The following is an 11,805-nucleotide window of genomic DNA, read 5'->3' as shown; positions in this document are numbered from 1 at the left end:
CTGTGACATCACGCACACTGACCTGCAGGCTGCGACATCACGCGCACCTTCCTGCAGGCTGTGACATCACGCACACTGCCCTGCAGGCTGTGACATCACGCACACTGCCCTGCAGGCTGTGACATCACGCACACTGCCCTGCTAGCTGCGGCGACATCACGCACACTGCCCTGCAGGCTGTGACATCACGCACACTGACCTGCAGGCTGTGACATCACGCACACTGCTCCGCAGGCTGTGACATCACGCACACTGACCTGCAGGCTGTGACATCACGCACACTGCTCTGCCGGCTGTGACATCACACACACTGCCCTGCAAGCTGTGACGTCACGCACACTGCCCCGCAGGCTGTGACATCACGCACACTGCCCCGCAGGCTGTGACATCACGTACACCGCTCTGCAAGCTGTGACGTCACGCACACTGCCCTGCAAGCTGTGACGTCACGCACACTGCCCGCTGGCTGCCGTCGACTGCGGACGTCGACGTCAAACATGATTAGAACAGAAATTGTTAGTGCGTGGCGTCTAGTTTAGTTTGGAATTGATATATGTGTTGATTGACATTTGTGTGTACTTGTGCTCGACCTTCTGCTTGGCCCTGTAATGAACAATCCTCATGATGACACATTATACAAAGGGTGTTTGGATTTGTATGGCTGGCTTAAGCCGTGCGTTGGAGGTAAAATAATAAATGATACAACTATCAATAAGCGCTGCGATTCGTAACAGCCTTTATTCTGTATTCATTTTACACAGGGTGCTCATATTTTTTGTGGCGTCAGCATATCTGGACTCTATGGCGATTGAACATGGCATTTAACCGTAGCAAACCGTCCTCTGATATATACTGCTGATGCGCGTGATTCGAAATATTTTCATTAAAATCATGGAAACTTTTAAGTTGGGAAGTCAGCTTTTATGGCATGCCTATGAGCGTTGCACATGTTCCAGAGGACTTTATAGGTCGGGTTAGTCCATAAGTACCAATTTTAAAATTGCGGATGTGAAATGCATTTTCAAAATGTCGGGAAGCTACTTTGAAAACCTACTTAACTATTCTGCAGTTATCAACGCGGAAGAAGAAAAGAGTGAGTTTGGGTGGAAATGTTCTTGAAAGTTTCCATAATTTGCTACTAAAGAAGATGCAAAATGTAAATAGGTGCGTAACGGGCGGGTGACATTGATAAGAAATATGTAACAGGTGACCGTGAACACAGTCCGATGGCTAATGAGTGGATTGGGTAATAAAAAAACTACTACTCGTGAAGGTCTCTTTGCCTGTATGCCGTTTTGGTTCATATTCTACATGCGCTCTTCCCTAAAATTCCTTATCTCTTGTTAGTGTTCACTCATCTTGGATGGGTGTCTTAACGATCACCAATGTTTGCGATGAGGTGGCATATTGAATAAACGGTGGCGGCTAGTACTTCTCGCGTCTACTCACTTTATTACATGTTGCATGTGGTATTGACTCTCTATTGCGATGAGTGACGTATCATACGAGCATTTGTTATGAGCATTCGTATGTCATATGTATGTCGGTAGTATGTGATTCGTATGTCGTATGTCATATTCGTATTTGTCATACGAGCGTTCGTATGCATACGAGCATTTGTTACCACTGCCTCACCGAGCAAGTTAGGTTTCGATATTGATAACGCTTTTGGCATATCTTAACACACACACAATAGGATATCGCCTACACGTGAAATTCGTCCGCACATTTGAACGTTCTGCATGAGTCTAGAGCGATGTGTGAACAGTACGTACGATGCAAGGTCAGACGGAGTTGTCACACACCCGTTTTGGTGCACGTCATCAGAATATTCAGTGACATGTTCATGGAGATCGCAATGCACGGAGGTATCTTTAAATCGATACGTTCCGTCCTAGCGCTGGTCCTTCAGCATGCAGAGACCCTCACCTTGCATCCAGCCAGACGGACTGATGGCCAAATAGGGAATCGACCTCCAAACGATAGCTGGGAAATTGATGGCGGTGAGTTGTGTACGGCTGTTTACATGCCGCTGAAATGTTGACTTGCAGGAACGCAGGACCAGCCATCACGCCGCCAGCTATGCTTCATGAACGTCTGGACGTGTTTTCATAACGGCTATCAGCAAACAATACATCACCAGTGGTGTGCATGACTTGTGATTTAGACCATCGAAAGCTCAAACGACGCAGTCAGGCATGCCTCAGCGGTCCCGACATCAGTTACTCGTCACATTTTGTTACGCTGCAGGTCTCAGCCTGCACCGTACCACGTGGACTTCATGTTATCGACAACAAATCGAACCGCTTGTTCACAGCAATAGGCAACCATATTTTCAAGCTGCGAAATCCGTTTGGGACCCATATACAGGCCACACCACGGGCGTCGAATAGTCCGCCTTGACGTATTAGGATCTAGGTATTGGAGCGATTCCAACGGGCAAAACGCCACCAAAGGCTTGTTACCTGAATCGTGTATTGTTAACAAATATGAAATCGTCCAGTGGGATTACCAGGAGAGCATACAGTGGAAAGGAGCATTGGTGGGGCTTGACGTCCAGTGCCCTTCGGTCTTAGATTCCGCGTGGCCTCTGTTTTTATCCTGACCCATTTCGGTAAGCATTAGACTGGTATTGCCACATGGACATAGGCAGACATAGACATCACTATAGACACCCGTAGACATCGGTAGCATTGAGTGGCCTTGATTAGACCCGGTTTGTTGTGTGGCTTATCTCTTCTCACTCATGTTTAAATCCATATTAAGATTTCGGCACTTTCGGCTCTAAGGGCTCCTCTGGACTAGATTTGTGAACGGCGTACCCAGAAAGATCGATGTGTTCTCATGTCCTTGGTGACTCATACCTCTGCAGCGCATGAGTTGCCCGGGTACTCCTTGATTCTTAAACCCATTTCTTAGCCATCAAAAGTCTGCATGCTGTAATATAGACAACAAATCACCAATCTCCAAATTATGGAAATATGCCTTTTTGTAATGTGCGAAAATGGGAAGTGTGCAATGATGAAATGTGAGGAAAAACTTTTTTTGTGCTGGTGCTAATTTAGTGTTTCTGGGCTAACGGGAGTGTTTCGCCAAAACGGCACTGGAAAGCTCTCGTCAAACTACATCAGAAAGACGCTTCTGAACAGTGGTGAAAATGACCTCTGCAGGTCAGCAAGTCATATGAGACAAACTGGCACTTTACAGTACCCTGCTGCTACCTAAATAACTAAGCAAGCATTCTAAAACAGTGAGGAATATGACATTGAATAGCTCTTCGAAAAAGTGGTCGGATGACCTTTACTAGCCATCGACACATGTGACCCATGGTATTACTGCGTTGGCCGGTCCAGCTATGTCAAGAAGTAAACAAGCCACAACGATTGGGAAAGCAGCGTCAGGAAGGCCTCCCAAGGCTTTAAGATATGTGACATTGAGGTGTCAGTTGTACGACCGCAAAGGGTCATATCTCACCACAAAGTCTAAAGTTGACCTAATTTGGTTTTCCAGAAGGATTCCCTTTTGAACGGGCTGGTTGGCCGATCGGATAGCGCTCAGTAGGCACCTTGCACTGACAATGTAACTTCCTCCTCCCCTTCCGGTTCTCACTTTTGGCATTTTTGATCCGTCACAGTTGTCGCGCTATCAGCCGATTGGGAACTTCGTGGGCGTATTCAGGACATGATAGCTGGGTGATAGCAAAACGAAAAATACTTGTCGTATGCAACGGAAATATCAGTTATTTCATAAACACAAAGCAGCACGCGATTATCCCCAGGGAGATCATCGTCTTGGCATGCCGGCCAGATGTCACTGGTTTGATTTGATTTTATGTTTATTTTCGATTATGGACATGAACCAATACGTAATATGATCAGTGGATCGGCGCATAAGTGGAACGCTTAGTTCTGAGCGCCTCTCCCAACAATAACAAGAGATGGTCATCACTGCCAGGAAACCCACGACGCACTGCCCAATCTGTCCGATCTGTAAGCCGGCTGGAGTTCATTTCCACTATGGCACCCTGAAACCGGCCTGTTGCGTGCAACTCGTTTGGTATTTTGGCAAAAAAAGGAAAAACAAATTCTAGACAAACATAGATTTCAACAGTCTGCTTCAAACTATTCGGAGAAACCAGACTAACGAAGGAAAGGCGTGATCCGCCCACAGCCCGGAGCAGAGTAAGATATTCGTTTGAGACCTTGCCCGTCCAAATATGTCCCAAGAGATTCCGAAACGGAGCCAAATCAGGCTCCACCGGGCACACATCAGTAAGTGACGGGGTGACATCTCAGGGCGCATAAATACGTGTGCAGTGTATTGCGGGGCATTTTCTCTCTTCTGCTCATGGTAATTATGTTATAACAAAACAAGTTCATTGCTGAAGTGTTCTGATACCTGAAGTATATTCGAGACGCGCGTCACTCACGTCATAGCATACATCAGTACCTACTTTAGCATTGTCATCCAGTCAAATTTCAAGTAATTATCTAACGTGATTATAATTGTGAAAGTGAAAAAGTGAAAAAGTGAGCACTCACCGTTTGTGATGCCCTCAATGAATTCCACTAGATCGTGGGAGCGCCAAAACTAGGCTTGAAGTCAAATCATTCCATACATCACCATAGAAAAAATGTTCAGTATTCTCGCAAAACGCTGGCGTCACGGTACCCACAGTCCCCTCCCCCCCCCCCCCCCCCCCGTTCCTACACCGATGCTCACAACTACGTGCTTTGAATTTGGTCTGTTTTTGAAGTCGCCTCAAGAGGACTGGAAGGACACGTGAGTGCTGAAGGCACCGAACCGCCGGACCACAGTGGGTCCTACGGCTGAACGGTCGAGAGGAGTCCTTGGTCTGCCATTGGAGTTCCGCGGCTGCCCTCGCGTGAGATGCCCTCTGGAACTGGTTCGTTGTCGATCGCCCCTGAAGTGGAAAGCCAAATGACAATCGGGTCACAGACACAGCGCGCGAATGTGGGTGGAGCCTCGAGCACGGTCTCAGCCACACACAGAGATTCTGGCCGATAACGTAATAAAGACATTAGTTTGAGCTTTCCCAGTACTGATTATCATTCGCATCACATCAGTGCGCTTACCTGCTTATCCCAGCATCATTATGGTGTCACACAATCGAGTCTTGCTGGCTCGGCTGCGCGAAGAGTCGGCGCCTCGGCGCCGGCAGCGTTGCCACCAGCGTAACTTCGTTACGTGTTTCACCAATATATATTCAGTTAACGGTGGTAAACTGCTGAGCCGTCACAGGCCACTCTGTCCACCACTGCTCCACACAAATAGGACATCAAATCAAGTCGGTATGGCATCACCTAGCATTGGTTCGCATCTCAGTAATGTTACATGCGTGCTGATAAGCGTTATAGGCTTTCATTGCTTGCGTCATTAACAGTCCCATGCGTTTGGAGGCGACAGACTCATAATTGCTCGACCTTTGTGGGGTGTTTCGACTGCTTGGGCTTACGTAACCTGTTTCTCCTGTATGTACGAAAAAGGCTCCCGTCCTCGAAGGACAAAACGTCGAATTGGAAAAAAATCGATGCGCATAGAAGCCGAATCGGCCAAAAGTCGAAGAACAAAAGTCAAACGGGAATTAAGTCGACAGGGATAAAATTAAACTAGGGAAAAAGTCGAAGTGGGTCGATTTCGGCCGTGGTAGAATATTGAAAAACTGCTCGAAGGACAAAATCCTGACAGGAATGAAACTCGAATTGGAAAAGTCGTAAGAAACAAACGCCGGCAGTGATGCAGCCAGATAACAAAAACACTTGGATGGGCATAAGGTTGGCATGGCTAAAAGTCGACTTGGCTGATAGCAAACAAACAGGTATTTCAGGGGATTTAAGAGAGGGGAGTCTTAATGATTTGAAGCCTGGCATGAAAAGTATAACGGATGGAGTAGTTATTGTGATTATCATACTTGTCTGGTATGCTAGTATGTGCACAATATTCTGGCCAGTTAACTCTACAGCGGTCGTTGGGTGTTGTTGAGAACGATTGGATGATTTTGAATTTCAGCCATGTACCCGGCATTACCTGAATTTCTCCTTGAAATTACTGGGATTTGAACCGGGGTCTTCTGATTGTGCATCCAGTGCTTTACCCACTGACCTAACGGAAACGTGTAATCTTCGGTATTATAACTTGTCATTAAATTTCTGGATACTTCTTCCGCAAAATTGCGGGCCAGATTCGGCTGACGTCTGCACTTGGCTCACTGATGGGGTTGTTAGTAGCATTGCGTACACACTTACACATCATACAAAACGATAGTCCAAACAACTATTACGTCCTTGGCACTAATACATTGCCTCAATCTACCGTGAGAGCAAAAGGTGATATTGTCGGCTGTACCCAGATGTCCCCGCTGTTTCAGTGTGTGTCGCTGGATCCTCTTATTTGATTTCGGCTGCGCTCACGCGGCGAGCACTTCTGGCAGGAAGCCAGCCTTCGAGCCTTCATGACCAAACCATACAGAACGCCTTCTAAGACTATCAGAAGGTCGATATGCTATGGGTGCCCTGCTGGCCTCTATCTTTTCCATCACAGTCAGCTCTCCCCAGCCATTTTCCGGGATGGTTGCGAGCGACATAAGCCCCTACGGCAGAAGGCGGCACACAGCGGCGGCGCCCGTTGTGAATACACGTTGACCTTTAGTTTTGGTGTTACACAGATACGCGTCTGGTTCCCAATGTAATTTCCTTGCTCCCACCCTCCCCTTCTCAAAGCGGCATCCTTGATCCTTGGTTCTGGCTGGTTATTGTATACACCTCACCCCCGGTTCCTGTTTTTTTTTTAGTTGTTTTACAGACACAGCGCCCATAGTTCTGGTCCCCAGTGGTTCTTTCGCAGACACAAATATGCGCTCATGGCTCATGCTGGCTCCCTCATAAACACCAGAACCTTATTATCGGTTCTCACTGACTTTCTACAAACACCAGGGCATGGTGCCCTTATCCCCACCAGCTGTTTTACAAACACCAGGCCCTGGTCTATGGTTCCCGCTGGGGTTTTGGTTTCCCCTGTGAAATGTTCTCGAATCTTTTATGCCTGTCGGCCTTTATCCCTCATGCATTTTTGCGTCTTGGCTTTAAACTTTGTCGGTTTTTGTTCTTCGACTTCTTCCGAATTTGATTTTTAATCCCATGGACGTTTTTTCTGGCGACTTTTCGTCCTTCGGCTTTTTTCCGTTTTGACATTTATTTTTGTAAACTTTTTGGCATTTGACATTTTTGCTCCAACTTTTCATTCACCCCTCATCAATTCGATTTTTTCTCTTTCCACTGTCAACATTACGTCGTTGGCATGGTTACCATGCTGGCGCCAACGCCACCTCTCTCAGCAACGGGGCCAGCGGGAGCCACTTGTCTAATTCACTAATCTCTGAGCATACGTCTGTCTTCTTGTCTGCATCTCTTTAGCCGGACGCACCATGCGAACGGCTGCACATAGTGCCGTGAAATCTGGTCATACGACAGGCTCGGTCTTCATGACAATCCACAGCATACATTCCCGCTTATCCAATGCCGGTGTCGATCACAGCATGCGTGGGAGGGGGCAAGTTTTAGCATTGAGCAGAGACACTTTTCGTTGCATGCAGGTCGAAAAAAATCATTGTTTTGTCATGTTCGGTTTAAAAAGTTATTAATTGACTACAGCCCAAGCAGTATTTTCCCATATATTTCCAAACTCATCGAAAAAAGATGCATATGAGAATCATGGCTTACATAAATGAGTCACGCGTCCCCAGTGCTTGTCAGTTGGATTACAAAAAATATTTCAGCATACATGCCACTGCTTCTTCTTCAAGAAAGTATAAGACAAGCTTTTGAAGACGGAAGTTTTGTGTGTGGAATATGCGTAAATTTAGAACAAGCTTTTGATACTGTAGACCATTCCATACCTCTCCAGAATTTGGAAAGTATGGTTTTGAAAATATTCTCCTCCAACTTATTTTATCGCGCTTAACTTATCGGTATCAGCACGTTGAGCTTAATGGGGTTAGGTACACTTAACAACAGGATAAAAGCAACGTTTGCAGGGATCGATCCTTGGTCCACTTCTGTTTCTTCTCTGCATAACGATCCCCTAACGTAGCATGTTACTCGACAATGTTATTGTATGCTGATGACGTTGCTATTTTCTTTAAGGCCGATAAAACGCATTTACTTTAAACACTAATTGGCCAATAATTGCCCTACGTCTGCAGATGGCTGCAAATAAAAGAATTGCCTCTGAGCACCCAGAAAATAGTTGATCAATTATACAATAACTCACCAACTGTTCAAAGCTTCAACATAATGATTTGATGATACCTATTCAAGAGGTAGAGAAGTTGAAGTATATGTGCATGTATATACATTGACTTTAGCTTGAAATTAAAACCACCACATAGTTCATTTCTCGTTAGTTGTTAGCCGCAATATTGGCGTCATGAGGCGATGCAAGTTCTTCTTGGATACACGGTCTTTGCTTCTACTTAACAATTCGCTTGTTAAATTATTGCTGCTTATATTAGATATTTGCATAAATCATTGCTGCCGGGTGGAGTTTTACATTTTCAGCTTATACAAAAAAAAATGCCTTTTGCAGAAGCGTGCAATTAGAATTGTCAGTAATCAACACAGACTGGCACCTTGCGATCCTTTTGTGAAAGGCCTAAAAGTTCTTAGAATTAGAGATATTGCAAATCAGCAGCTTATCTCCTTAATCTATAAAAAATTACGCTGAGCTTGCCCCCTGAAATGGACGCCCTGTTTACGCTGGCAGATATCCCAAACGTAACCACGAGGAATAGACGTCACTTTAATGAAAAATTCACGAAAGCAAGATGTTGTTGTCCTGCTGCAACGCGGATCGGCGTTCGCCTGTGTAATTATAGTTTGTCACCTAAACTACCGGTAACAGATGCAACTGAGGCAATAAAAATATGTATTAAGAGGCTCACAGAAGGTCATTTTCTTAGAGTATCATTCTTCGTGATCATTTCATAGATCATGCGGCTGCGTGTGTGTTAATGTATGTAATTGTGTGTGTGTGTGTGTGTGTGTGTGTGTTTGTGTGTGTGTGTGTGTGTGTGTGTGTGTGTGTGTGTGTGTGTGTGTGTGTGTGTGTGTGTGTGTGTGTGTGTGTGTGTGTGTGTGTGTGTGTGTGTGTGTTTATGTGTGTGTGCGTGTGCGTGTGAGGGTGTGCTGTGTATGCGTGCGTAACTCATGCCTATGAATCACGCATAACTCACGGTGACCAAGTGTACGTTTTAAGATCCCGTAAATGGCGGCTCTTCCTTTCGATCGCTCACCTGCAACAAGCTTGCTTAGCTTGGTGGGCGGTCGAAAGCGCAGCCTTGGGCTCACGTCCCTCGGACCAGGCCTTCGTCCTTCGTAGTCTTCGTGAATGTTAAAATAGCGTGTGATATAGCGTGTATATTATCGTGTGAGTACTTATCCGGGCGGGCATTATCGGCCAGACGTATGCTCCCTTTGGCTACCATCACTATTTTGCCTCCTTTGCGTATTTCTGTTAATTAATAACATAAACTGCTGGTGGGCTGTGCGACATATTTTCTTTATTTTGGTCTTCGCTTCCACCTCTTGGCAGGGAGTGCCGCGACTCGCGTTTATCACTTTTGGCGTTAACGTAAGGTTTGGTTTGCCGCCGGGATAGTGCGAGGTGCACTCCTGGTCGCCCGTTTATGGGTGGCGGTTATAAAAACAGCTGTAGGAGAGGCAAGTCGGGCAAAGCCCAAAACCAAGTTTAACCGTCGAAAACATGCCGCAAAGCTCGAGCAACGATCAAAATAGCGTCCCCACACGGAGGGGAGAGTCACCTGAATGTAAGCACGGCAAGCTTAGAAAAACTTACGGTACACCCACACCTCACCATTGAGATGAACATCAACGTTGTGTGGTTGGAGACAGTGCTAAGCTGGCACCACCTCTTCGCGTAGAGGAACAAATACGAACCACAACCAAATGTTTTTTTTTTCTATTAATTGTTCTGAGTGCGTAGAACAACGTAGTACGGGCGGCGTGTCGGCTGATCCCTAACGTTAACTGAGATCCACTTCATGCTGCTGCGACATCACGAGTCAACGTTGCGTGGTTGACGGCATTGCCTCTTCGTGCGGCGAGCCACGCGAAAACCACTTGTTGCAATCCAGTGCTCTCATTTCCAAACATAGACCTGTCCGTCCGTAAGCATCACGTTAGCTAGAGGCAAAGCACAGGTCTAGCTTGAACAAACCGCACAGCATGGACTGCCGTATAATTTGCTCATAGGACGGGCTTAAACTTCATGGCGATCTACGGCATAACTTCGGGGCTTAGATCCGTGTGCACCGGCATCACTCACAGCGGAAACAGGCTACGCAGATGCCAAGCCTTTGGAAGAATACTGCAGCCTAAGCAGTGATATATTGCGTATCTTCACTGGCAAGAAACCAGTGATTCGGCGATGGCATTGATTCGTCATATATCCCACCGTGCAGAAACATTCGCATGGCCCATTGTCTGAGAGGCCATGAATGCCGAAATCCTCGGAAAGTGACGTGACGCACATGTCGCATTGCTCATACACGAGTCCATGTTATGTCACGGATGGCGGCAATACCGGCGCAAACGGCCTCGCCTCCTTGCGCAGTAAGGCAAGCGGGAGCCGCGCGTATGCTATCGAATGCCTCCTCTTCATATCATACGAGGGAACACACCAGGACCGGTGTTTTGCGACGCGCCTCGGGCTATGGCCCCAGTCACCCCGAGGCGCCCGACCCTCGCTCAGCTGATGGTGCCAGCTTGGGAGCCAGCCGCACCGACAGCTGCCTTCGCCTCCCGCGGACCCTGCGTAAGACTGGGAACTTGGAATGCAACTCTCTGCCGCTGACTTGCCTTTTTCGTTCCTCGCCGACACTTGTGAACTGTAATTCACATCTATCAACGAAGCCTGGGCGGGGTGGGTTACATTGGGTTTGTATAAAACCGAGCAATCGCCAATGAATAAATACGCCGTGTATTCCTGATTGCAAGGCGTGTAAAAACCACTGAATAGTCCTTATTCATACTAAAATGTTTAAACGAGACATAACCTGCTTCACAATAAAAAAGAACGAGAGAACTACGACGGAAAGGAGCGGAAACTATGGAAGATCGTCAGGTCTATCAAATGGTCGGTCAGTTTTACTCCGAAAGCGTATCTATTTCCTCATCACGCACAAGCCTCTTCCCCAGTTCATGCTTGCGATACTTTGTGATTGGTCCCATGGGACTAAGTTCACAGACGTAAGCTGACAAATAGGTGCATCGCAGTAAAACAAAAACAATTATTTGTCAAAAGCAAGGAGCGTTTTTGATGCATCTGATGAAAACAGTGAGTTTTGCTCATGTTTGGCTTAGCTTGCACATATTTTAGATTTGGTACCAAATTGGGTCCTTGTCTGAAAATGCTGTGTAATCATCACAAAGGGTATAACGATTTTTCACTTAGACATGGACCGGATCAGACCGAATCATGGGCTTTCGTCTTGCTCGAAACATTCCGAAGCCATGACAATAAAAAAGAGGCAACAAGTACGGTAAAACTGTGCCCCGTTCGCGTCAAGCAAAGATCCTGAATCCGCTTAAGAAGCGCCTGCCGCTCGGCAGGCGGGACTCAGTGCACCTTCGGGTGAGGCTTGGTATCGAGAGGCTCACATACAAATTCAACGGTCCACATGTCTTGCGTGTCTAATAATTTAGGATCATCTTCCGTTAAGATAACAGGGTGGAAGTGCGCTACCATATTTGAGTATTAATGGCGGCA

This window comes from Pollicipes pollicipes, unplaced genomic scaffold (genome assembly GCF_011947565.3).
Source record: "Pollicipes pollicipes isolate AB1234 unplaced genomic scaffold, Ppol_2.1 Scaffold_7261;HRSCAF=8764_pilon_pilon_pilon, whole genome shotgun sequence".
Taxonomy (NCBI): Eukaryota; Metazoa; Arthropoda; class Thecostraca; order Pollicipedomorpha; family Pollicipedidae; genus Pollicipes; species Pollicipes pollicipes.
This window is presented reverse-complemented; position numbering follows the sequence as displayed.